Genomic DNA, 27414 nt, shown 5'->3' with positions numbered 1-27414 from the left:
AATATCTGAAATGGTATGTACATGCATAGAAATGTCCAATTTGAGTAAATTAGAATTCTAATATTTTAATTTTTACCATGAAAATTTTGCAGTGTTGCTATTTATCAGCAAATGCTCAAACCTACCCTTTGCTAGAACTGCATGGGCTAATTGCTATACTAAACGTAGATACAACTATTGCTAAGTGCTTTTATAATGAAGCCATATAAGCCACAAGGCATATACACTTCATTGATGAACAAGTTTAGGCTTTGTAGTCAGACTTCTGACGTCATCACAAATTTTTCTTAGAGGATTATTTAAAACCAAATTATCAAAAGAGATTTTTAAACATTCTATTTCCTTTTGCAGATGGATTTTTTTGTTCACCTTTTCGTCTTTGTTTTGGGAATTAGGGCTTTCCAATCAGCCTATGTGGTATTAAGAACTATTTGTAGATATTGAGTTTACATTATAAACAAGCAAAAATTCCCAGTCTGTCAGAGGTCTTCTCCTAGGATACAGGAGAATTCAGCTAAACTGCACAATACAATTAATTCACAATTATGAATGGAGAAAAAAAGTTGCTTTTCGCTATTTTGTTCTTTTCCTGGGGACTTAAGGTCAGTATCAAGCAGCAAAATTACTATTCTTTCAAAGTTGTCTCTCTTGATTTGTATTCTGTAATGATCACTTCGGAACCTCTTCCTTTTTAACTTGTAAACAGCTTAATAAATCAATTCAAGGATTATATACATGTAAATATATATACTCTGAGACCTGGGTGGACAGGAAAAGGATAAAGTAGGAAAGTTTCCTTTCCTGACCCCTGGTTTCACCAATGTATCAATTATTTTCATTTTCCACAAAAGGATCTGAGACTTTTTTCCCTGTAGAAAATAAGGGAAGTGATTTTTTTTTCTTTAAGTGATCTCTTTCTCTTTTAACACAAAGATTAAAAGTATTGTGACTGCCTTTTCAAGTAGAGGACATACTCTGGAGATCAAAGGAACAACTTGTTTTTAAAGAAATAAAGACTTAGAAATGGTTCTTTTAGTTGCAGTTGACTCTCAAACTACTGGAATTAGAAGAGTTTAGGTGAAAATAAGATACATAAACATTTAAATATACTCTGCTCAATAATATTAGCAAATCGAACCAACATTTGATTGTTACTAGTTTTTATTTTCAACAAAGAGTTCAGAATGTCACTAGATTTTGAGTTGTCTTCATTTCCAAATCAAGAAATTTAAGACAGTTATTCCAACTGTTTTTATATATCAAACATTCTAGTTTAGGGATGATTTTATAAGAGAAGCATGATAGTTAACTGGTCAAGTTTGTGAGCTAAAACTGCTAAAATTCTAGCTATATTTTCACTATGTAAACGTGTGTTAGTGACTCAGTATTCTTCTCTGTAAAATGGGAATAATAATAGTCCCTACCTCATAGGGTTGTTGTGAGGATTAAATTTGTTAGTAGAGGTACAGCAAATAAGCACTATCTGGCATATAGTAAGTACTCAATAAAAGTTATTGTTACAGCATCCTACTCATTCTCCTAAAAATGCCGTAGAGAATATGTTTGTGAACCACATTTATTTTGTTTTGAGTATTATGTCAGAGATTGCATTAAATGAAACACCTTGGAGCTGGTGGGAATTAGTATTATCAAACAAGCTTTATAAATCCTCTTCTATGAAAATGTTTAAAATCTGTTTTCATTTGTGAAAGTTCTGGGAGGCAGAAATCTGCCTAAAGCTGTCTTTCTTGGGAAGTTTACTCAACTGTCAGTTTTTATAGTTACTTTCCTCTGTTTCCCAGTTACTCAAATCTCACTGTTCAAGATGAAGAGGAGAAATGTTTGCAGAATGAGGACAGATTGAGGAATATCACTAATATCATTAACAACTTTGCTATTTAGACAGCAATTAAAATGTAAATTTATAAGTAGAACTCAATGATTTTTTCAGTATATTATGATACTGATTCAGACTTGGAATGCTGAAGTCTGTCTTCTTTATTGATGAAGTTTACTTATATAAACTCTATGAATAATAGGAATCTTAAAAATCAATACGCATTTTTAAAGATGAAGGAAATGAGCCCTAGAGTGATTTAATTAACCACGACTCCCTTTATTCAATAAATATTTATTGATCTACTATGTGCTAATCACTCTGCTGGGTAATGGAGATATAGCTCTGAACACGCAAGCATGGTCTGTCTTTGTAGCACTTACAGACCACAGTAGGACGGTAGACAATTATAGTAAAATATAATAAAGGGAAGTACAGGGAACTTGAGGAGTGCACAGCAGCAAGATCTAACCTATAGGAGGTCAAATGTGGTATAGAATTCTAATTGAGTGGACCAGTGCTCTGGGAAGTTGCCTAGTCTATGAGAAGACCTTGGGGCGGTGGGGGGAGGGGAGGAGAGGGTGGGGGCAAGGCATGTAAAGCTGTTCAGTTTGACTGAAAGAAGAAGTGTGAGTTGGAAGTAATGAGGCAGGAAGCTGGAGACATATGCAGGTCATAGTGGGTCAGGTAAAGCATGTTTTGATTATCCCAAGGACAATGGAAAATCTTTAGAGAGTTTTAAACAGAAAGTAACATGCTTAGATTTTTATTAAGATAATTCTGGCTCTAGGCTGTTGGATGGATTTAGAAGGGTGACACCAGAGTCAAGGAGGCCAGTGAAGTCTAATAAGCGTCCATGGTGGCTTACCCTCCTGCCTGTTTAGGATAAATGCTGTTGATTTCATTTCTGTCTTGTTTTCAGATAGTTTTTACTTGGATTATTATTATTTGTTTTTAACCCAAGTTCCTAAAAAATAGCCTTTGTAAAACCCCCTTTTTCCTTTATTAAACCAAGGATTTGATGCAGCCTGACTTTTTCTATTGTAGGAGAAAAATGATTAGCTTAATTGTTTTGGCTGGCATTTTCCACCCAACAGCGTATTCTGACCTACCAGGCACTATTCATCTTTGTGTCTGTTAGACTCATTTCGTGTTTTCTATTCCCGTTGCCACTGCCCTACTTAGGTCATCATTACCTCTCACCTGAACTATTGCCATAATGAGTCCACTCATCTCCCCGACTCCCAAGGCTTTATTTTCTCATATTTATCTTCAGGTTTGTGCTTTAACGTTGCCCTGATCAAATGCTTCCAGAAGTTCCCTCTTCCTATACGAGAAATGTTAGCCATTGTTCCATCTGCTCTTAGAGCCATACCTTCTCCCTGACTTCCATACACCTGACTGTTCCACTAAAGTCAGTCTACACGCTGCTCCTCAAATACATCCCACACATTATCGCTCTACCTTTGTATTAGGTCTCAAACAGCTTTCTCCACTCTCTGAAATTCTAATCATCTTTTAAGGTCCAGGACAGGAACAACTTTTTTTATATGATACTTTCTATTTACGCTAAGCAGAAAAATGATCACTCAGGGGTCTCACTGGTGAGTTCCTGAATTTTTCTATTATTGTAGTTACATATGTACACATCTCATCTTCCCTATCTACTTATATAAAAACCCTGGGTGTAACATCACATCCCGAAGCTCGACCAACCAGAAGGAAGTCAGTCCTGCAGGGGTCGTCTTGGAAATGGCTGCACCCTCCCCTGGCTGTTTCCTAGAGGGCGAGGTTTCAGGCAGGAGCCTGCCCTTGGAGTGGAGCGTGGAAGTACTGAGTCCTGGGTTGCCTTGCCAAGGGCTGTGCCCTCCCTGAGCTGTTTCCGCAAGGCCTGAGGGAAGAACCCACCGGAGCGCCAGGAGCACCCAGCAGCAGTCAGTCCTGGGTTGCTGAGGCGGAGGCCACAGCATGGTAGAACTCTGGGTCTGGCCCAACAGGGGGCATGGCCGGCCTTCAAACCAGACCCTGACAGTAGGGAGGAGGCAGCCCCATTCCTTACAGAATCTGCTGTTGGATAGCTTGCTGTCAAGTGGCCTGCCAGCCAGGAACCCCATTCACCTGCACCCCGGACCCTGACAGGAAGGAGGAGGGAGTCCCATTCCTCATGAAATCGACAGGTGGCTAGCTTTCTGTCAGTGGCCTCCCAGCTAGGAATCCTATTCACCTGCATACTGTATAAAGTTTTAATACATTATATTAGAGCTTGTGGTGGTACTGTTTTACCCACAGCATCTACAGGAATTGCTGCAAATTTACTTCTCAGTGGAAGCACCTTTCATTCCCAATATAAATTACCGATTCCATTAAATGAAACTTCAATTTCTAGACGTAATATAAGGAGTGAAGTTGCTAAAACTATTAAAAAGGCCCAACTTCTCATTATTGATGAATGCACCATGGCATCCAGTCATGCTGTAAACGCCATAGACAGATTACTAAGAGAAATTATGAGTATGAATGTTGTATTTGGTGGGAAAGTTCTCCTTCTTGGAGGGGATTTTCAACATCTCAGTATTGTATCGCATGCTATGTGATCGGCCATAGTTTAAAGTATTGCAATGTTTGGGGATGTTTCAGAAAGTTGTCTCTTACAACAAATAGGAGATCAGAGGATTCTGCTTATAGTGGATGGCTAGTAAAACTTATAGATGGCAAACTTGATAGCAGTTTTCATTTAGAAATGGATATTATTGAAATCCCCTGTGAAATGATTTGTAATAGATCTATTATTGAAGCTACCTTTGGAAATAGTATAACTATAGAAAATATTAAAAATATATCTAAATGTTCAATTCTTTGTCCAAAAAATGAGCATGTTCAAAAATTAAATGAAGAAATTTTGGATATACTTGATAGAGATTTTCACACATATTTGAGTGATGACTCCATTGATTCCACAGATGATCCTGAAAAGGAAAATTTTTCCATTGAATTTGTTAATAGTATTACTCCTTCAGGAATGCCAGGTCATAAATTAAAATTGAAAGTGGGTGCAATCATCATGCTATTGAGAAATCACAATAGTAAATGGGGTCTTTGTAATGGTACCAGGTTTATTATCAAAAGATTATGACCTAACATTATTGAAGCTGAAGTATTAACAGGATCTGCAGAGGGAGAGGTTGTTCTGATTACAAGAATTAATTTGTCCCCATCTGACACTGGCCTCCCATTTAAATTGATTTGATGACGGTTTCCGGTGATGCCAGCATTTGTGATGACTATTAATAAATCACAAGGACAAATTCTAGGCCAGCCGTTCTCAACCTGTGGGTCACAAATAATGAAAATACATCCTGCATATCAGATATTTACATTACGATTCATAACAGTAGCAAAATTACAGTTATGAAGTAGCAACGAAAATAATTTTATGGTTGGGGTCACCACAACATGAGGAACTGTATTAAAGGGTTGCGGCATTAGGAAGGTTGAGAACCACTGCACTAGACAGAGTAGGCATACTCCTACCTGAACCCGTTTTTGCCCATGGTCAGTTATATGTTGTTTTCTTTTGAGTTTGAAGAGCATGTGACATTACAGTTAAAGTTCTAAATACTTCATCACAAGGGAAATTAGTCAAGCACTTTGAAAGTGTTTTCACTCTTAATGTGGTGTACAGGGAGATATTAGAATAAGTTTAATCACTTTACCAGTCATTGTTTGCATCACTGTTGTTTTTATATCATGTTTTTGCTGTTTTCATATCATGTTTTTGTTTTCATATCATGTTTTTGTCATTTTTATATCATGCCTCTGTTGTTATATCCTTTTGTTACTGTTTATTTATTAATAAATTTATATATTATTTTCATATACATTTTACTAATTTCCTTTCATCTCTCACACTTCTATTATAGAGAAAGGGCAAATAGCAATATTAAAATATCTCCATTAATTAATTCCCTTTTAATGTGCATGAATTTCATGCACCGGGCTACTAGTAAGATTATAAATTCTTAGGTAAAACAGAGTGATTTTATTTTCTGTATCCCCTCAGTACTTTGCCCAGTGCCTCGAAAGTAGCAGATATTCAATAAAGGCTTATTTAATTGAATTGATGTTAGTTTTCATGCCAAATTTAACATTTTATATGGAGTTATTTTGCTTGAGATCCAAAATGCTTTTAGGAAATGGTATGATTAAATTTAAGATTGTAAAAATAATTCTAATCTTTAAAGTGCAGCATACCAATGGGAAAAATTAATGTTACTCTTTTAGCATGGAGGATACCCATGAATAAAATAAAATTCTGTCATTCGTTAAGTGTGTGTTCAGTATTATTACATGTTCCATTCATTATTGCAGACCACTGAAAAAGACAGGCAAGATCTTTATCCTTTTTGGAGTTAATCCTAAGTAGGGAGACAGTTAGGTGCTCTGACCACATCTTAAATTATTCCGTAGGCATTAATTTCTGTGAGTCTTTATACAGGTAGCTCCACAAAAAACAAAACAACCCCTCCCCGCAACACACACACACAAAACACATTTTTTTTTTTGTTTATAAAAATGTTATAATTTTTTTTAACTTAGATTGTATTACCACATTCATACATTCCACACAAACATCTATTGGTCTAGTGGTCGCCAAACTGCGGCTCGCGAGCCACATGCGGCTCTTTGGCCCCTTGAAGGTAGCTCTTCCACAAAATACCACGTGCGGGCGCGCACGTACAGTGCGATTGAAACTTCGTGGCCAATGTGCAGAAGTCGGTATTTTGTGGAAGAGCCGGTATTTTGTGGAAGAGCCACACTCAAAGGGCCAAAGAGCCGCATGTGGCTCGCGAGCCGCGGTTTGCTGAGCCGCAGTTTGCCGATCACTGGTCTAGTGGAACCACGGCACTTTGCTAAATTCACAGCCAAGTCAGAAACAGACTATGCAAGAGAATGCACTGCATTCATTATGTCAAAGTATGTTCTCAAGGGAGAGTAGCAAGAAATGCTTCTGTGCACCAAAGCACAAAGCATCACAAAGTGGCCTAGGGCTGACGCCAGGCTGGGAAATACAGGGGATGAGAGAAGAGCCAGATGCTTAGACGCTTTGGCCATGGGGCAATGAGGAAATATTGGGACTGGTCCACATGCTGGGAATTGTTCCTGCAACGATGTTCATGTTTTTTTTTTTGTGTGGATCAAATGCCAGGAGAATCCTAGCCTAAGAGAAAGGACTGGAGGGGAAATGGGACTCCAGAAATGAGAGTCCGTGTGGAGTGAATTTGCTGAAAGAGCAGGTGCTGAGTGGGTGTGCTCAAAGGAACATTTGTGTCAAGGAAACTCAGGTGTGAGACCTCCAGCAATGGAGAAAGAAATCTCAACTCTCTCTCTCTCTCTCTCTCTCTCTCTCTCTCTCTCTCTCTCTCAGAGATTCTGTCTTAAAAATCTGGGGTCCCAGAGAATGTGAAGCCTGTCAGGGAAGAACTTGTTTCTCACAATTCCCTGTCTAAGCCTATCTATCCTTCACCTCCAACTTTAGACGAGTCAGAACTAGAGTTTAAAAAAGTGACAAGGAGCCCAGCCAGGTGTGGCTCAGTGGTTGAGCATCCACCCAGGAACCAAGAGGTCATCAGTTTGATTTTCGGTTGCAGGGTCAATCCCCAGTAGGGGCCTGGCAGGAGGCAGCCGATCAATGATTCTCTCTCATCATTGATGTTTCTCTCTCTTCCTTTCTCTCTGAAATCAATAAAAAAAAAAAAATTTTTTTTAAAAAATGAGTGACAAGGAGGGTGGGGCATTGGCTCTTTCTTTCTCAACTTCTAACCTGAAATAGGCTCCTGTTGGGGTCAGAGAGAAGATCCAGCCTTAAAGTTCAAAGTTTTAATTGTTACATTGGTCTAGGCATACTAAGTTTTAAATGGAGACAGTTTGCAATTAAGATATGGTGAGAAGCACAGGAATGCTTTGGGTAAGAATTTCTTTGGTAGGTCAGATGAAAACATCATTAGCATGGACGGGATGAACTGAGATTTGAAATTGGCCTTAAAGTGTAGGTTTGTAACAAGGAAGAGGAAAACACATTCTAAATGGACTTATGACTACAAATATCCTTAAAGGTCTATTTTGTGCGCAGACAGAAAATCTGAATAGAGGAGAGGCTAGTTTTGAGGAACAAGGGCTGAAAAGATACATTGGTGGCCTGCTTGTAAAGGATTTTCGATGCAAGGTAGGAAGTTCAAACTTTTTTTTTAAGTGCTGAGTTTATATTTAATGCCTTTTAAACCAGGGAATGGAATGGTCAAGCCAATTATTCATCTAACTTCATCTGGTAGCAATATTCCTTTTTCTTTTTTAAGGCAATAGCATTCTTTTTTACATTACATCATTATATTTTCCCCATAGTACCTTAGTTCTCCTGTGTATTTTATGAATAAGCTCACTATGTAGTGTAACGTGAATGAGAACAAAAATCTTTCTAAATTTTTGTTGTTCACTGCTGTAATATCTTTAGGACAGTGACTGGACACACAGTAGGCACTCACTAAGTGTCGGGTAAACCCTATATAAAAAGAGCTAATATGCTAATGGTTGTGACTCCCTCATGCCGGAACGACTGTCCAGCAGGAGGCTGTGTGCATGGCAGGGTGGCGCCGCCACGTTGCTCTGTGGGGGGGTGTGGAGGGGGGACGGCGACCGGAGAAGGTGGGACCATCCCGTGCAGGGGAGGGCAGGTGTGAGAGCCCCAGCGCCCCCCGCACCAGTCCTTCACCACCCACCACTGGCACTCAGAGTGCCCTGCCGCCCACCTGCCGGGGGAAGGAGCGCAGCACGCTGCCAGGAAGCGGCACTTGAAACTCTGCAGTAGGTAGGTGCAAGGCTTCCACGCTCTCCTGCTGTGCCATGATGGGGTGGAGCTGCCATGTTGCTCCGGATATGGAGCGGAAGCGGGGAGGCACCCGGAGGAGGTGGAACCAGCCCAAGGCGACTCACCGGACCGAGGATGGGGCTTGAAGCGGCCAGAGAAGGCCCGAGGGGACAGGGGTGGGGCCAGGTGCACTTGAGCTCTGGGTGGAGAGGTTAGGGTGTCAAGGCAGGGTGCGGGGGGGGGGGGTGCACGCGGGTGAGGGGTGAGCAGGCCATGGGATTTTGTGTGCTGGGGCTCTAGTTAATAATAAAAGAGAAGGGAGAGACTGGAGGAGATAAACTATCACAGATGACTGAGAGTAGATGATGATAACCTGGAGAGACTAAGGTCTTGGCAGCAGTAGGAGAGAAAGGAGCACTCTGGGTGGGATGACTTATGAAGGAGGAATCACCAGAGGACCAAACAGAAGGGAAATCCCAGGCAATTCCAAGAGTTTGAACTAATTTCTGGGGAGATGATGGTCCCCTCCTAGATTCTGGAAATAAGAAGGAAGAAGCTGGCTTGGGGTGGTGATGGGTTTTTAGCTTTAGCTAGATGGAGCTGTCCTGTCAGAGGGAGGGTCCCCTGGAGGGGCCTTTATCAGGTGTAGGCACTGTAACCATCAGAGGTAAGAAAGCTAGGCTCTGCTAGGGACAGAGTAGCCTTCAACAATTTGACATTTGGGGACCTAAGACAGCCTAAGTTTTAGAAATTAAATAGCTTTTTACTATTTTTGAGAGAAAGAGAGAGGAGTTTGTTGAGGGAGGAGGATATGGTCTATTTTCTATTGCTTTTCTCTTCATGAAGTCCTTTATTAAGTGTGGACACAAAGCGGTTGCATAGACCCCCCAGGAGGTAAATCTGGTGGGGTGGCCTAGCCTAAGCCCCCTCCACCCCCTGCTGCCCCGCCCTCATTCCCTCTTTAGCATTTACCCCTTGAGGCGCTGGGCCCTGCTTAGAAAACTATCTTTGGCAGTACTTGTGAGGATTGCCAACTTCCACTAAGCAACCATTCACTTGAACGAAGTAGTCGCTGAGTGGAGAGTGTATAAGAAGTTGCCAAGTGAAGTTTTTCTCCCCCTCTGCAGATCCGGAGGGAGAGGGAGGGAACTGTGACAAAACAATGTTTTCCCACATCCCCCTAGCTCGCAAGAATATAGTTATAAAGACAATTTCAGTTTTAAATGTGCAGTTATCCAAATGCAGAAGCTTTTCTATTCTTAGAAATAGAAAGAATTTTTCATTCATGATGCTCTTCAAACACCAGTAACTTCCCTTTGTAACATTTCAATATTGCAGCTATAAAATATAGGATAGAAGAAGAAAAATGAGAAACTTTCCAAATAAAGATGTCCAAAAGACATGTATTGTGTGTGTTTGTGTATCTTTGTGGAATTTACTGTAGGTAATAGGAGAAAAAATTCATTTGCAATGGAAACGATATGATGTTTTCTAGAAAATAAATCTTTTCGCACAACTCTTGGAGACTGGGCTTTATTAGTTGAGCTCTATTAATTAATTGATATTCAGGCATGCAGAATTTATTTTATACAACCGGTTAATCTAATTAAAGTGGACTTGCTGTGGGAGATAATTTTGTATGGTCATTCACTGGGTGTTCTCTGTGTGACCATCATTTTCTGTCTAATTGTTATGCACTGAATGTTTGTGGCCCCATCCCATCCATACGTTGAAGCTCTAAATCCAAAGTGATGGTATTTGGAGGAGGGACTTTTGGGAGGTAATTAGGGTCAGAGGAGGTCATGAGGATGTGGCCCCAAAATGATGTTAGTGTCTTTGTCAGAAGAGGAAGAGAGACCAGTGCTCTCTCTTTACTGGGTGAGAACAGAGCAAGAAGCTGGTCCTTCAGGAAGCGGGCTCTCACCAGGAACGGGATCTGCTTGCACCTTGACCTTGGACTTTCTATTGTGGACTGAAAAAGAGCAACATGCTAAACCTGACAAGCTCAGGTGGAGGCCTGCATGGAAGGCCCTCAAAACTCAGAAACTGAAAGTAACCACATTGAATGGTCTAACTAAAAGAGGTTAAGGTGGCTAGTCACTTCCTAGGCCTATTACTTCCTTGACAAAGGTCAATCTTTACCTTAAGTGAGCCTGTTGATTGTCTTTTTGCATCTAATCGCGTACCTTTGAAATGTCAGAGTAATTTTCTTTTGTAAACCCCTTGAGACACAACAGAGCAGGAGACCACAGACCTCTCATTGTTACCTTGTTCCCCACATAGCCTCTCCATGTGCTGCAAATGTTAATTATTAATCACCCTGTGCCCACCAATGTAAAATAATGATGTGTCTCCTCGTTTTACTTTTTATCCAATCCCAGAAATCTCCCTGCCCTGCTTTCTCCCACCCCCTTAAGCTACCACCAATGGATTTTATGTAACCCTCCTTATATTTCCTTCTTTTATTCTAATGTATAAAATAAGCTGCAAAACTGCCATTCTCCAGAGCATTTTCTCAATCTGTTGAGATTTTGCTTCCTGTCAATTGTGGACAGTTTGACTCAAATAAACTCATAAAAATTCTCTACAGGTTTGGTTGCTTCTTACATTGACACTATCCTCCAGAAATGTTAGAAGTAAATGTCTGTGACTTAAGCCGTCTAGTCTCTGGTATTTCGTTATATTTCTCTAATGTGAGTGTAATAATCTGGCCCTGGCTGGTTTTGCTCAGTGGATAGAGCATCAGCTAGCCAACTGGAGGGTCCTGGGTTTGATTCCGGTCAAGGGCAGGCTTGATTCCTGGCCCAGGGTGAGTACTGGAGGCAAACAATAGATGTGTCTCTCTCACATTAATGTTTCTCTCTCCCTCTCTCTCTCTCCACACCCCCACCCCCTCCCACTCTGTCTAACAATCAATGGAAAAATATTCTCTGGTGAGGAATAAAAAAACGTTTTTTTTAAAGAATAATCTGGAAGCTTACTTGATATGTATATTCTTGAATCCCAACCTAAAGAAAATTAGCCTGGGATGTATCTGTCCCAGTATTCTTCCTTTCAAGTAAACTTCAAAGTGATTCTGATGCAGGCACTTCTGGGTAACAAGTCTTTTTAGCAGAAGTAAGCAGATAATTGTTTTTGGTACAATAGGTGGGAGGGTTAGAAGGGAAGGAAGAAGAGAGCTGTTCTGACTTTGAACTTCAACTTTCTCACTCTTCCCTGCTTTATATATTCCAAACTTTTCCATCTGAGGAGCATACTTAAGATGGCCTGATTCTCTACCTCCAGCATATAGCAACAAACACAAATTTAGGATTTTAGAAGGAAAAAATGTGGGGAGGGTAAGCACTCCATAACACTCCAACCTTCTTCCTATCAGGGCTTCATTTGTTCAATAACTACAGGAAAGGTCTTTTCCCTCTCAAGTGACTGCATCATGTATATTCAAGAAATCAGAGCGAAGGAAGGGCTTTTCATAGTCAAAATTACGAAGCAGGCAAAAATTATAAGTTTTCCTTGTGCCCACTTCTCCCCAAACTGGATGAAGTTAACTTTTCTGAAAAAAATGAACCAAGAAATAAATCCAATGTGTTGGAGGATTAGTGCACTACATGGACCTATGAGTATATGCTCTTTTGTACTTCTTGGATAAAATACTTTAGTTTAAAATTCAGAGAACTTAAGGAGCCAAGGCAAGTACTAGAAGAAATTGGAGTGGGAGAGAAGTGGGGTTCTTAGCATTCTTTAAAGCATTTTTTTTTCCCCAAGGGCAAGCCTTGAGCAAAATCTATTGAGGAGATGGGTTAGAAATCTAAGTTGCATGTCGTGTCTCTTTACTAATTCTGAAATGTGGTCTAGTCTGGTCACCAATGTATCTGGTCTTAACTGAAATCACTAGGATTAATGCATCAGCCTGGAGAGGGTCTTTTTAAGGAAAAATAAGATTCTTCAAAATATAAACAGTTCATTGTATTCTTCAGATCTCATTTTCTCCTTGAGGCACATACAAATTCTGACTGTTCTAACCTTGTAGTGACATCTCCCAAATTGGCATACATTTTGACATATTTTCTGAAAGCAGTCTATTATGTTATATTCATCAACACATGGTGAATTGAAACTGTTAAGCAAAATATAAAATATTACTAATAACCTATCTGCTATATATTATTAACAATCAAAAGAAACAGTCTTCACCAGTTGGAGGGACAGATCTGTGATATCCATCCATTTCTTTGTCCATAAAATATTCTAGCACAAATCAGAGAAACACTTTCAAGTAAAGCCTCATATTTCAGCTGTTTGGTTGCCTGAAATGAAATATAAATTCATGCAACCAAGACAGCAGGCAGTTCCTGCCTGTGGGAAAGCACCCAGGTCAGAGAATTATGAGGTGCGGGTTTTCCCAGAGCAGCTCCACTAACTGAGTCTTTGGAATCATCAGCCAGTCATTTTCCTTCTCTTGTTCTTGGTGTGTTTAAAATGTGAAACCCTTGAGCTGGTCCTCTTTTAAGTTGTTGTATATATTATGAATAAATGGCCAACTATGTACAGTGTTGTACTTCTTACATAAAGGTGATGAATACTTCAATTGGGTAAAGAGATTTCAAAATGTTACTAGTCTACAAGACATTTTTACCAGCTTGTTTTCCTGGTGGGAAGTTGTTAGGTAGTAAGAAGAGAGAAGCGTCAGCATTTTTTAGCCTTAACAAACAGAAATGCTATTCACCTGCATGCAGGCTCTCTGTGAGACTATATTCTTGCCACTGTATTTAGTTTCACAGATTGTAATGTCCATCAAAAGTAGGCTCCAGGAAATATATTTTGTTCCCATTTTCACACCTGGTGTTTATTTCTCAGCTTGTTAACTTACATCTTCGTAGACTTTTTGGATTCTTTTTTTCATCTCTTAGATCTAGTTAATTTTAAGTAATTTTTCAGTTTATTTCTTCCAATTGAATTTCATTGTCCCTCAGAAGACACTGTGACTAACTGGATATAGGGAAAGGCTGAGTCTGTAGAACTCTATTCTGGGTTCCGTTTTACTACTCATTGGTCTCCTTTACAAAAATATGTTCCTCTGCTTGAAGCTAAGAAAATATTTGTTGAATAAAATGATGCAATATAGCTTAGTAATAAAGAAAAAAGGACATGGAATAAGAAAGTTTGAATTCCAGTTCTTGACTTGTTAACAACTTGAACTGGGGAAAATTACTTCACCTCTCGTGGCCTCTATTTCCTCTTCTTTAATCCTAGCTAGTTTGGCTCAGTGGCTAGAGCATCGGCCTGTGGACTGAAGGGTCCTGGGTTCGATTCCAGGATTCCAGTCAAGGGTACATGCTTCGGTTGCAGGCTCCTGGCTCTGGTAGGGGGTATGTGGGAGGCAACCAATCCATGTGCCTCTCTCACATTGGTGTTTCTCTCTGTCTTTCTCTCTCCATTTCATTCTCTCTAAAAATCAATGGAAAAAATATCCTCGGGTGAGGATTAAAAAAAAAACACTGAGGAGCAGTGTACCTACTGCGAGGGCCCTTGTGAGTATTAAATTAGACCCACGCAATGTTTTAGCAGAATTCTCAGCACATGACAATTGGTCAATAATATCATCTACTAGTGGCCCAGTGCCCAAAGATTCGCGCAATAGGCCTTCCCTCCCCTGGCTGCTGGCACCGGTTTTCCTCTGGCACCCGGGACCTAGGCCTTTGGTCCGGCTGCAGCAGTGAGGCTTGGCTTCTCTGCTCCGGCTACTCCCAGCCCCTCCTTTTTTTTTTTCCAGCTCCTGGAGCAGAGGCCAGGGCTGGCTGGAAGCCTGGGTTGCCCCTGGTGACCCAGGCCCCCAGCCCCTCCTTGAGCAGAGCCCAGCCCCCCAGCCCCTCCTTGAGCAGAGCCCAGGGCCGGTGGGAAGCTTGCCTTCCTCCGTCATCGGGAGCAACCCAAGCCTCCTGCTCGCTCCAGCTCTGTGGCCACTGCCATCTTCAGTCGTCTTCAGTATTCGCTCCCCACCTGCATATGCAAATTAACTTCCATCTTTGTTGGGTTAATTTGCATAGTCGCTCTGATTGGCTGGTGGGTGTAGCGGAATGATGGTTAATTTGCATGTTTCTCTTTTATTAGTGTAGATTATTATGACACATCATTAGTTTTCTTACCTCAAAGCATCCAGCATTCTGTCTCCATAGAGCAGTGATGGGGAACCTTTTGAGCTCGGCGTGTCAGCATTTTGAAAAACCCTAAGTTAACTCTGGTGCCGTGTCACATATAGAAATCTTTTGATCTTTGCAACCATAGTAAAACAAAGATTTATATTTTTGATATTTATTTTATATATTTAAATGCCATTTAACAAAGAAAAATCAACCAAAAAAACGAGTTCGCATGTCATAGGTTCACCATCACTGCCATAGAGTGTCAGGATATCTATTATTGAAATTTTATTTTATTTTTTGTATTTCTTGTTTATTGATCAGGAGAACCTATTCCTTAGTTCAAATATTCATGTTTCCTAGTTTATGAACACAGGTCAGTGACAAACTTCCATGGAATTCAACCCAAAGAAATTCTTCACATTCCAAGATTACTCTGACTCTGAAAGATACCAGCCTTCTTTATCTCCTCCAAATCTTTCATGCAATCATAATTTCAGTAGAAATTTGTCTATGCCTTCTTTCATGGTTCAGCCACAGCAAACTTAGAAAGCTCCACCCCCACGGATACAATGATAATTCCACCGATATAAATCGCAGACACTTGGCCAGAAGGCCACACATCTGAGGTTTTGTCAAAGCACTGAAAGACATGGCAATTATAGTCTCCTCAACACCAACGCCCTTCTGATGGGGAAATGGATGACGCTCCAGCCTCTGTTTGAAATTTTAAATCTAAATACATCTGTTAAAAGAAGGAATAGGCCTTTTTGTTGGGTGGAAACTCTTTTTTGGAGTTTCAAGTTTGATTTTTTAGAATACCTTCAACTTTACACGTTTTTGAAATTTTGTTTGTTTTTTCACATTTTTTTTTCTTGTGTCCCCATGGCATGTCCAGAATTTGTTTTGATTATAATAGATGTTTATTAAATACTAGGGGCCCAGTGCACTTAATTCATGTGGGGGGGAGGGGGGGCGGTTCCCTCAGCCCAGCCTGTGTCCTCTTGCAATCCAGGACACTGCATGCACCAGTGACCATACTTTTCATACAGGTGAAAGGCATATTGCTATTGTATGGGCAGCTATATTTTTTTGCCCTGATTATAAAAAGTAGTACATAACATGATCCTTCTGAGGCAGTAATACCATTTTCCCCATCTTATGGGTGGAAAACCTGACTCAGAGAGAAGTTAAGTAATTGGCTTTGTCACACAGTTATAACTGTCAGAATCAGGGCTGACCAGAAAATGTGCAAGCCAGAGTCCATGCATGTCATCGCTGCATCATCCTGTTTTTTCACTGTTAGAATAGCCTTGCCAGGTTTTAATTTTTAAATCTAAGAGACTGTTCCCAATATATAGGGTAGGGTCCCTAGGTGTGGCTGGCAATCAGGGCCATCTATGGGGTGACAGGAAGGTGGGGTGATCAGCACCCCCTGCTTCCACCACCCCCCCTCCACTCCCCCCCTCCCCCCGCACCCACCTTGGCTGGCGGCCTGGTGCAGCCCACTGGCCGGCCCGCCCCTGATCGCCTCCCTCTCGGGGCAGCGCTCCTGTGTTGAGCATCTGCCTCCTGGTGGTCAGTGTGCATCTGTTCGTTCTGCTGGTCATTCCACTCTTCAGTTGATTTGCATATTAGGGTTTTATTATATAGGATTTGTTGACTGATTGCTTCCTTATTAGCTACTTTTTCTTTTTGAAGGTAATTTTTTTTTTAGGGGAGTGTCTTTAAATTATTATACTCTTAATAATCCCATGCTACATCTATAGGTGGTAATGTTTTTCAAACTATGTGTCTAGTGTCATGGTTTTGAAAATTTTTGTTTGGTGTATATCTATACTCTTTCAAATGAATTTACTCAAATGTGTGTGTATGTGGGTAGGGTGTGTGTGTGTGTGTGTGTGTGTGTGTGTGTGTGTGTGTGTAGTGCTATACAGGCAAGTAAAAATGACAGCTGCCTTGGGCTTTCTGTGGAGATAGCTTCTCTTTGTGTGGTTTTATTTTCAAATATGATGTTTTAGTCTACAATCACACCTGAATGTTTTCCCAGTTTATTTTTCTGTCCATTCTTAAAGTACAGTGTACGATTTTCAGTTCCATAAAAAGAATACTCACTTGGTGAGGAAGTATTATAGTCCATGTAGACACAGACTTCTTAGAATGCCTCAGTCCCAGGGAGAAGTCACAAGCACATTAATGGCCTACTTTCCCTACACCAAGAAAATTGATTTCCCCTTTGTTTCTAAGGAAAATCATTTTGAGGGTACTCACCACTATGCCATGAATGGTACTATAAAAAACGTTGGTTTAAAAATTATTTATTCCATGCAGTCTAATTTTATTCTCTTAAAGACATATTCAGTTTTAGAATGCCATTTTTTTTTTTTTTACTGTTTCCTTAATTTAATCTACATAAATGTTTCTATGTGCAGTCTAATGCTCACCAAGCAGTGGAAAAGTATTTTTAGCTGCTGATTCACTTTACTCTGAGTCTTATATTTTCTGGACTTGCCAAGTGTAACCTAGGAACTTATTTCCTGATTTATATCATTTACTCCTCTACTGACTAGCTTAACTTACATTTCAATGGCTGGGGCTTGAAGAAACAGCTGAGTGGGATGGTGAGTCTACCAAGATATTTCCTTAAGACTCTTAACAGAAGCCTACACATAGACATCTTAGAACGAGATTTTAAGTGAATGAAGTGAAAACCTGTTTCTCTCTTGTGGTTATTTTGGATTTTTTCTATTTTTAAACTCACCTTCACATATGGTACCTCCATATAAATCAAAACTTATTCCATATTGATATATAAATGATTCAAACTTACTTTTCATGATATAGTACAGTGATGAATTCAAGCTTACTTCTGCTGGCTTTTAACATTGTTTTAGTATGAAGGGGCTACTGTATTCTAACAGAATTACTATATTATGTTAATGTATACATCTAAACTATACACACCACTATATGCCTAGCACATCTGATTAATTATGGAAATCACTTTCATTTCAATATTGAAATTTACATGACAACAGCTTCTGGAGCTCAGTGGAGCATCAGACCAGCATGTCACAGAATTCCCTTGTAGTGTGGGTGTTGACAGGGTTCTGTTGATATCAAATTTGCAATGAAAATGTCTCATAAATGTGCATCCACATAGAACATTACTTAGAAGGAATCAGCTCAATATTCACATGGGTCATGACTGTCAGAGATGGAAAATTTCCTCACTTACATTAGGAACACAAGCTATTAAGAATATGTAATCAGCTTGGCTGGGATGGCTCAGTGGTTGAGCATTGACCTATGAACCAGGAGGTCATGGTTCAACTCCTGGTCAGGGCACATGCCCAGATTGAGGGCTCAATCCCCAGTGTGTGGTGTGTAGGAGGCAGCTGATCAATGATTCTCTCTCATCATTGGTGTTTCTATCTCTCTCTCCCTCTCCCTTCCTCTCTGGAATAAATAAAAATATATATTTTTTAAAGTTATCTTTTAAAAAAAATATATATAGATATATAGATATAGATATAGATATAGATATAGATATAGATATAGATAGATACAATATAATATAGATGACCTGAAAGATTTGTCTTAAATGTTTAGAAAGGGTGTTCAGATATAGAACTGTCACTTTTGTGTTCTCCCCTGTTACTGTATAAAGCCTTTTGTACCCTGCAAATCGTGAATAAATGTGAGATGAAGACTCTACATCAGGCAATAGAATGTACTGGTCCAGAGGGGTTATAATAGGGAATAAGTATCAAGACAAAATAGAACAGAGGAATAATTAGGCTGAATATTACAACAAAGTTCTTAATAGGGAGAACTATTAGACTGTGAAATAGTCTTTCAAATGCACTGGAAAAAGACATTACTCGAGCCATTTAAAATCAGACTGGACTGAAGTACTCCAAAATGCAGTATGCGATGGGGACCAGGCCTACATTAGAAGTGGAAGGAGGAGAATGACCTACTAGCTTCTACCGTCTGTGTGATTACTATGATTGTACTCATTTTATGTGTTCGGTCTCGGTGGAAAATCTTCTGTCATTTTATGCTACTTCGAGGGAGCAATTTCAACAAATTTATCTAATGTGGAATTGGATGCATTTAGCAGCATCTCAGAAAAGATGAAAATGCACAATAAACAGTGTAAAATAGTGAAGCATGAGTAAACACTACTCCTTTACTTTTGGGAGGGACCCCTGGAGAAAACAATTCTCACCCTGGAATTCTGGCCACATTCCAATGTGCATAAATGCATCCTGTCTGCCTGGCTTTCAGGTATTAATTTTCATTTCTGTTATTTAATGGTATCTTGTGATGATGTGGAGTACAGGACAACAAATTGAAACCTTTCATCCCCAGGTCAATGACCACAGTTTGGCAGGAGGTAGGTAGGACCCTGGGAAAAAAAAAAATCTTGCAACATTTTGTGACTGATATCTATTAGAGAAATGGACAGGAAAGAGAAAATCGTTTAATTTTAAGAAAAGAGTTTGACATGAAATAAGGAAGAGGAAAAGGTATTCAGGGAAGTTGGAAACATGTTATTGCTGGACATCTTTCAAAAGAAGACCATCCTCAGTCTTGTGCAGCTCTGGTGATCACCTGTCCTGAAGTAGAGAAGTGAGGCAGGTGACCTTTAGACATTTATCCTTGTTCTTTTATTCAAAAAAATATTAAATTTTATTACAATTCAATTTTATCTATCTTTTCATTTGTTCAACCCACCAATTCTAATTGCAGTGATATAAATTTAGAGATGGGATGATTTTGATGTTTGGTCATTGTGAGGTAAATGATTTGACTTATTATTTCTTTTCATGTGTACACCACAACTTTTTAAGACGACCATCATACACAAATAAGTGGATCATTGAAAATATTTTCATTATTAATAATATTTTCTGTTTGTGTAACTTCTCATATTTTCTCAATTTACTAATCACATATTCCTGAATTATGAAAAATATTCAGTATAAATTGAGGTCTCTACCCCCCAAGACTCCCCCCCACACACAAGTGTATCCTATTCCTGTGTTGGCATAATTTTCAATGATTTCATTTGTAAGGATCTAGCTCATAGACCAAGAGATTTTATACAAACTTTTTTTTGGGGGGGGGGGCAGGGGGAGAAGTGGAGACTGTCAATACTAAAAAGTATTCTTACCATTTATCCTTCTGTTTATCCCAATGAATGTAGATATTCTAGCATTTTTGTTCTTTTATTTGTGAAAAATGAGTTTCAAGACTTTTTCTCCTTAGTTTCCACCCTGAGCACCTGTGCTATTCTGAATAGAAATCAAGTAAACGTTAGGGCAGAACCATTCAATATATCCTTAGAGTTCTGCTGCATGATCAGAACCTGAAAGGATGGACAGCTAAAACCTACAGGTGTGAGAAATCTTTATAAATGCAAGACACTGGCGTTATGAAAGGGAAATATCACTTTATTAAGGTCTAGTGTACAATAGTTTCCAAAATCTGTTTAAATTCTACTGACCTATTTTGAGAAAAAAAAAAAAAAAGGTGCCTAGCACTATAGAATCATTAAGTAATAGCCTAAACCTTTGTGGTAGGAGCTGTATAACCCACAGTTTAGTATAATGGCAATCTAAGTGTTCTGGTTATGACTATATTAAATAAATTTACACAAACAATTAGAGTTCAGGTAGCAGCCTTAAAATACATGATCAGATAAACCAAAGCAGACTTAGATGTAGGGAACTGAACCATGTTTCTCTACCAACAAATGCTTTATTCTCCTCAAAGAAACACCATATAGCTCTACTGACCAGTTCTAAGATCAGCTAGCACAAATAAATTGAAGCAGAGAAACTCAAAGCACTAAACAATTGCTGAGGTTTTTAAGTCACACTAGCTTCAACTCACATTGGACCTCAACTTTGAATATACATGTAACTATACCAGTATGTGTCAAATACAGCATTATTCAAATAACAGTAGAAAAATTTTATTAGCAATTTAGCTGAGCACTTGGCCACAGATTATTAGAAGTGTGCCGTTTTGTTATTTGTTATCAAAATGTATACAATGCTTGAAGATACTTACAAGGCAGGGGCATGTCCCCTTAAGATATCTACCTAAAAGTGTTACACCTTGGGGAATCTCCCACGCTTGTTAACCCAGGGAAGGAACTAGAAGAAAATCTAAATGAAATCCTTAAGAATCAAGCTCCTTGGATATATTATCTACTCTATTTCTAGACCGCGAATCCCCCGACCTCTGAGTTATCTCACTGTCAGATAAGAAAATGGAACAGGAGAGATGAAGAGATAGATGCTCTCAGTTTGGCTTTTCGATTTTTCACTCAAGCCAAAGGGAGCAAAGTGCATAGAGTGAGGGATCATTTCCAAGAGTGTTTGCAGCACAGCGAACCGCTGGCCGCCTCCCCCTGCAGAGTGCATCCCGGCTGTACATGGACCAAGTCCCGCTGCCCTGTCGGCTGCCCGCTGCCCACCTCGCCAGGCAACCTCCACGCCCACAGGAAATAGCCGGTGTGGCAGCCAGTCACCGCAGGGTTTCCTGGGCACAAAACCTGAGGAACCCCCAGATCCAAAGGTATCCTGAGCCCAGAACAGGGCTGGTGGTGGTTGGCTGATGAGCCTGGTCTCTCTGGGGGTCTGCGAGCATCCGTGGTCCCTCCACCTCGCTCATCCTGGCTGCATCCTGTGCCCTGAAAGCTGCCTCCCGCCCGGAGACACAGAAGTGCGCGCACACACACAAACTCTCACTCACGCACACCCACCCACATGGCCTCTGCCCCCCACCCTCCCCACCCCTGCAACACTGTAGGCACCGGACTGTGCTCTGCCTCAACTTTCCCGGCTGCACCTGCCCCACGCGGCACCCGAGCCTGCGCGCCCTCCCCGGGCGCCCTCCAGAGGGACACGTCCTGCTCTGGACCCCTTACCTGGCACTGACAACTCCTGGCAGGGACTGGAGCTGACCGTGGTGGCAGCGGCGGTGGCTGAGCCTGCACCCGGGCTCTGGCTCATGGTTGGTCCTCCTCATCCGACACAAAAGAGGTAGCTTGCTGGCTTTGTCCTTTCCAAATGCCAGGGAGAACTTCTTCTGCCCCCGAGATGGCCAACTTGTGCGCGCCGTTTCCCGTCACAGTGCCCCCCTGCCCCTGCCACCGCCCCCTCCCGGCTGCGAGCTGGACCACTGCCCGGTGGCAGCACATCCAGGCCTCCCAGTCAGTGGGGAGTGGGGAAAGGGAGGGTGGGAGGAGGAGACGAAGGAGGTTGGGAAAAGGGGGAGACCCAGTGGTCTTCCAGGGGGGGCGGGGGAACAGTTCCCAGCGGAGCCCCTCGCCTCGTTACAGGCAAACACACTTCCCAGGCGCGGAAGCAACTTTCCTTCACCTTGGCCAGGCTAAAGCCAGAGCATCTGGCTGGGACTGCCGGCAGGGGCAGGGACCTGGCATTCTCTCCTTCTCATTCCGGCTTTCTCCTTTCCTCCCTCTCTGGCTCTCCTCTCCCCTCCCCCCTCCGCTCCTCCCTCCCGCTTATAGGGGTGTATCTGCAGAGTCTTCGGGGCGCTGGGGTACCTAGACGAGAGGGCTGTTGAATGGAAATCCGGAGAGGTTTTGCCGGACCTTCGCCTCCCTCTGAAATCCTTAGGCAGTGCACGCCAAGGTTGGGGATGTCGGAGGGGCGGGGTGAAGGGGCGTGGGGTGGCGGGAGATCTGCGGCTCTAACTTTGAAGCTCTGCGCGAGCTCCCAGCCTGCAGGAGAGCGAGTACTCGCCGTCAGCCCAGGAGAAGGTCTCCCGTGGCCCCCGGGCACCCGGCTCACCGCACGCGAGAGGGAAAGGGAGAGCGGGAGGCCGGTGTGCAGCTCTGCCCCACACGCAGCTCAACTGCACATTGCAAGCCCCTGGAGAGGGCTTGTGCAGAACAATCTCTGGGTCAGGCGGGCGGGAGACGCTCCCGTTTCCTAGCAACCCTCATCAATCTTCCCGGATTGCTCCCTCTGAAGGAATTCGATTGGACAGCCCCTGGAGGGAAGACACGCCCCTTGAAGAATGCTGGGTTGCTGCTTTTTCGCATTCTCCAAAATTTCTTGGGTGGAATAAGATTAGAGGAGAGTGCTGAATTGTCTCCCTCCTGTCCCTCTATTCTGCCACGCCGCCCCCTTGCAGCGACCCCTCCCCCCCAGGAGTCCTTCTTTAGTCCTCCTGGTGGTTAGCAGACCCAGTCAACGTTCTCCACAGAACCCCTTCTTTCTTCTTAAAATTAAATAAATAAAAACCTTAAACCGGTGACGTAGGCACAAAAGAAAAAAAGGCAAACGAAAATAGCTTGAATCGACTCTGAGCTACAGATTAAATCCTAAAGGTAACATTCCAGGCATCTTTCCATGTTTAGACACCTTGTATTTAATTTCAAAATTGAAACTTATGAAATTTCCCAACCTGATATACTAACTTTGTGTTAATCAGGGGCTGAGTGATATGTAGCCTGAGATAATTCAACTTCATTCTTTAATGCTACCTTTATTTTTTAATATTTAATGTTGTTTAACAATTGCCTCTTTTGTAACATAGCCAAAACAGGTAAACTATAGAAATATTTTTTACCACTGGTTCCTTTAGAAACTAACAATATTTAGAAGACACGTGAACTTATACAGCTATTCCATTGTGAATGCTATGAAAACTAGGAACTTGAGTATATTAAAAATTAAAATATTACTAAGTAGTAAAACTCTAAATATTGTAAAGTCCGCCTTCCAACACTATTCTACCTAGGATGCAATGGTCATGTCAAAATAAAAGCAAAATCACTCGTCCTTTGCATTTCATTACTATTATCTAAGATGTACTGCTTACCACAAACACATCGGACTTTCATAAGAGAACATTTTCGCAGTGTTTGTCCCATAGGCAACTGTACATCCAAGAGCAGTGACACAGCAATGGAGAAGCTGAAGACCTACACACGGCAAGGGCTTCATACAGCATGAAGCCATGTTAGCAGCTCTTGGTTTCATTCAGAATCTTCCAGAAGATTCCATTTTGCTTTTCAAAAACTTTATCAGAATCACTTCAGATTGAGAGAAGTAGAAGAGAGCTGATATTTGTGCCTCATTAAAAAAGGAAAGTAGCTGTGTTTGCACTAAATAGTATAGACTGAACTGCATTGGCATAGCCTGTATCTAGGTGGGTTTTTTGTTATTTTTTTTTTTTTAACACACTAAAGATGGTGATGTGTAAAAGCTGAAATACTGAAGCAAATGATCAATATGTTATCAGATCTGGCTTTATGAAACACTTTCCTTTTCCCCCTGCCACACAGTTACAAGGAATTGATGAACACGGGGCTTTGTAGCCTGGTTGTAGCATTTGACTGAATTTGAACCCTTAATTACCATCACTTCCTAGCCGTGTGACTGTGGTCAAGTTTCTTAACCTCACTATATCTCTGTTTCATCGTCTGTAAAATGGGACTAATAGTTGCTCACCCCTCAGTTATTTTAGGATTAATAAGTACTTGTAAACAACATGCAAATACTAGTTATGACTATTAGTCTCTATTAATATTTTAACTGTTAAGCCTATGTTATATTTAATTGAAAGCAATTCGTTTCCTGCTTTAACTCTTCCCTTTTAATTTAATTTAAATTCATCATTGACTGGGAATGTAGCTTTAACTTTAATGTAAATTTGTTGGTGTGTGTATGTTGTGTGTGTGTGTGTTTGTGTGTACTAGTATACACATGCATGTTTTCAGGTTTTTTTTTATTTTCCAAAAAATTTTAGAGCCTCAGGGGATAGGACTAAATGACAACATCTGGCTAACTGGCATGTCAATTAGGAAATGACATCTCTTCCCCCCTTCACCCAAGTATTCTAATGGCTCTATTTATAAACAATTCTACTCCCCTATTTTAAGTACCTCTGACACAGCATGTTTATCTTTATCAAGGTTTTTTAAGTCAAACACATGTATTTGGATATCTAGACCACTCTTCCTAGTTAATATTTTATATTACTTTGATTACTTTTTACTAATCTATCTGTATTTATTTGAATGATTATATTTCTTCTTAGGACCCACTACAGTTAATGTCCTGACTTTTGTTATACTACCTTTTACTTTAAAAAAGAATATGTTTTTATTGATTTCAGAGGAGAAGGGAGAGGGAGAGAGAAATAGAAACATCAATGATGAGGGGGAATCATTTTTTGGCTGCCTCCTGCATGCCCCCATACTGGGCATCAAGCCTACAACCCAGGCATGTGCCCTGACCAGGAATAGAACTGTGACCTCCTAGTTCATAGGTTGATGCTCAGCCACTAAGCCATGCCAGCTGGGCTGCTATACTACCTTTTAAATATGGCCCATAAAGCATACCATCTTTCATTCAGAAATAACAGAGAGTTAATGTGCTGTCATTATTAATTACAAATGAAATGCCTTCTATATCCTTATTCTGATCCAGACTGCACTCTCACTAGTAGTATTCCCTTTGGAGCAAATCCCCATTGGATCAATCCAGAAATCAATTTCATTGTTGGTTTCTACTATCAGTCAACATTGTGCTGTTTTATTGTTATTATTATTATTATTATTATTATTATTTATGGGGAGATCAAATATCCAGTTTATCTGAGACAGTTCTGGTTTACATCTATTGTGTGGATGTATTCACAGTGCACACTTTATTTTTCAAAAATTCAGGTTTGATCATTAAATTATAGTCACCAGAATCTTCTAATTATCTTGCCAATATCTCTTGCCTGAGCCTTCCCTTGCTCCATCTGCCATGTGACTATTAAATTCCTCTGTGTAACTAACTCCTTTTCCTGGATGGGACTAATCGATTCTGGAGTCCTAATACATATATCTATGTAAATATATAATGTATATATAAAATATTACAACTTATATTTAACTTGCTTATAGATATTCCTCATTTATTTTTCAATTCCTTTCTAAATATGTTGCCCCTTGAATCATCTGTTAAGTCTGATTTTATTTACTGTTACACAATGTGAAAACAAAAATATTAGTCTTAATTTTGATTAAAGCTTCAAGACAAAAGGTGTCAACTATTTCATATTCCAAGAGTTGCCAGACTCACTGTGCTGGACTTGAGTGGAATATCTTTAAATCACATGGATCATACAAGAGTTAAAGTTCAAGAAGCTGGCAGAGGAAGGAAATTGGTAGGTTGGGGATGGGAGTGTGTATGCTTTTTCCTCACTTGAACTCTAGTGAGGGATGCTGCTGCTTCAGCGAAACCATTGCTATATCCCTGAAATTAGGGTGATTCAATAGACTGCTTTTTAATTCATAGCAGAAGAATATAAAATACAAGAGGCTGTGTGTTGATTGGTCTCCCAGAGGGCTGAAAGAAAAGAAGGCTGGACTTGGTGTGACTGCACTCCTACCTATGACAGATAAAAGATTTTCGTTTCCTTGATACTATGTGTTGGGAGAGTGAACACAGCAGAACATGTTTTCTTAGATCCTAAGCAGAAGGTTCTGGTGGAGAAACTTTGGATCTCCAGTAGACAATTGGCCCAGTGGTTGAGCGTCGACCTATGAACTAGGAGGTTATGGTTCGATTCCTCGTCAGGGCACATGCCTGGGTTGTGGGCTTGATCCCCAGTGTGGGATGGGCAGGAGGCAGCCAATCAATGATTCTCTCTTATTATTGACTAGAGGCCCAATTCACCAATTCGTGCACCACTGGGGTCCCTTGGCCTGGCCTGTGGGATTGGGTCAAAATCATCTCTTCAACATCCCCTGAGGGGTCCTGGATTGCAAGAGGGTGCAGGCCAGGCCGAGGGACCCCACCAGTCCACAATTGGTGTCTGGGAGGAACACAGGAGGTTGGCCAGCCAGGGAGGGATGGAAGGAGGGCTCCAGGGCGTGCCTGACCCGTCTTACTCGGTCCTGATTGGCCAGACCCCAGGAGCAAGCTAACCTACTGGTTGGAGTGTCTGCCCCCTGGTGGTCAGTGCTTGTCATAATGATTGGTTGACTGTCTGCCCCCTGGTGGTCAGTGCACATCATAGCAAGAGGTTGAGCGGCCTTAGCATATTATGCTTTGATTGGTTGAATGGCTGACTAGACACAGCATATTAGACTTTTATTATTAGGATGTTTCTATCTCTCTCTTCTCCCTCCGACTCTGAAAGCAATAAAAAATATTTTTAAAAAAAGAAAAAGAAAAAATATCCTCGGGTGAGGATTAACAATAACAACAAAATCAAGTCAGATTCTACAACAAGACATCCCCAGGGTCTGAGGGTCTTCAAAGAACTGATTAAATTGGGATTTAAAAAGTCAGCTTTGAATACTTGCTAAGCCCAGGAAAAAGCAATGCCAGATCAGTACTGGTCAAATAGGACTTTTCTTGTCCCTTCTAACCTTCTATCTCTGACCTCTTTAGCTCTGAGGGATCAAAAGCTCCATTGATGATTAAGGTGGAGGGAAGATGAGGATGAGGAACTGGCTGAGCAAAGAAAAGAGCGGGCCAGGTCCCATTGCAGGCCTTTCTCCTACTGCTTTCCCAGGGGAAAAGAGC

At 40.9% G+C, this 27414-nt stretch overlaps 1 protein-coding gene across 1 annotated transcript in view; it reads right to left on the bottom strand.

Annotated features, from left to right (window-relative positions):
- GRM3 (glutamate metabotropic receptor 3) overlaps positions 1-22446 on the bottom strand; it is a 193269-nt gene extending 170823 nt beyond the window's left edge. The window contains exon 1 of the mRNA XM_081102566.1: positions 21786-22446. The gene's annotated coding sequence lies outside the window, so the exon portion shown is untranslated. The remainder of the gene's footprint in view (positions 1-21785) is intronic.
- Between the last annotated feature and the right edge of the window lie 4968 nt (positions 22447-27414).

Source organism: Myotis nattereri (genome assembly GCF_964212035.1).
Source record: "Myotis nattereri genome assembly, chromosome: 11".
NCBI lineage: Eukaryota > Metazoa > Chordata > Mammalia > Chiroptera > Vespertilionidae > Myotis > Myotis nattereri.
The sequence above is the reverse complement of the archived record's forward strand: the minus strand, read 5'-3'. Positions and strand labels throughout refer to the sequence as shown.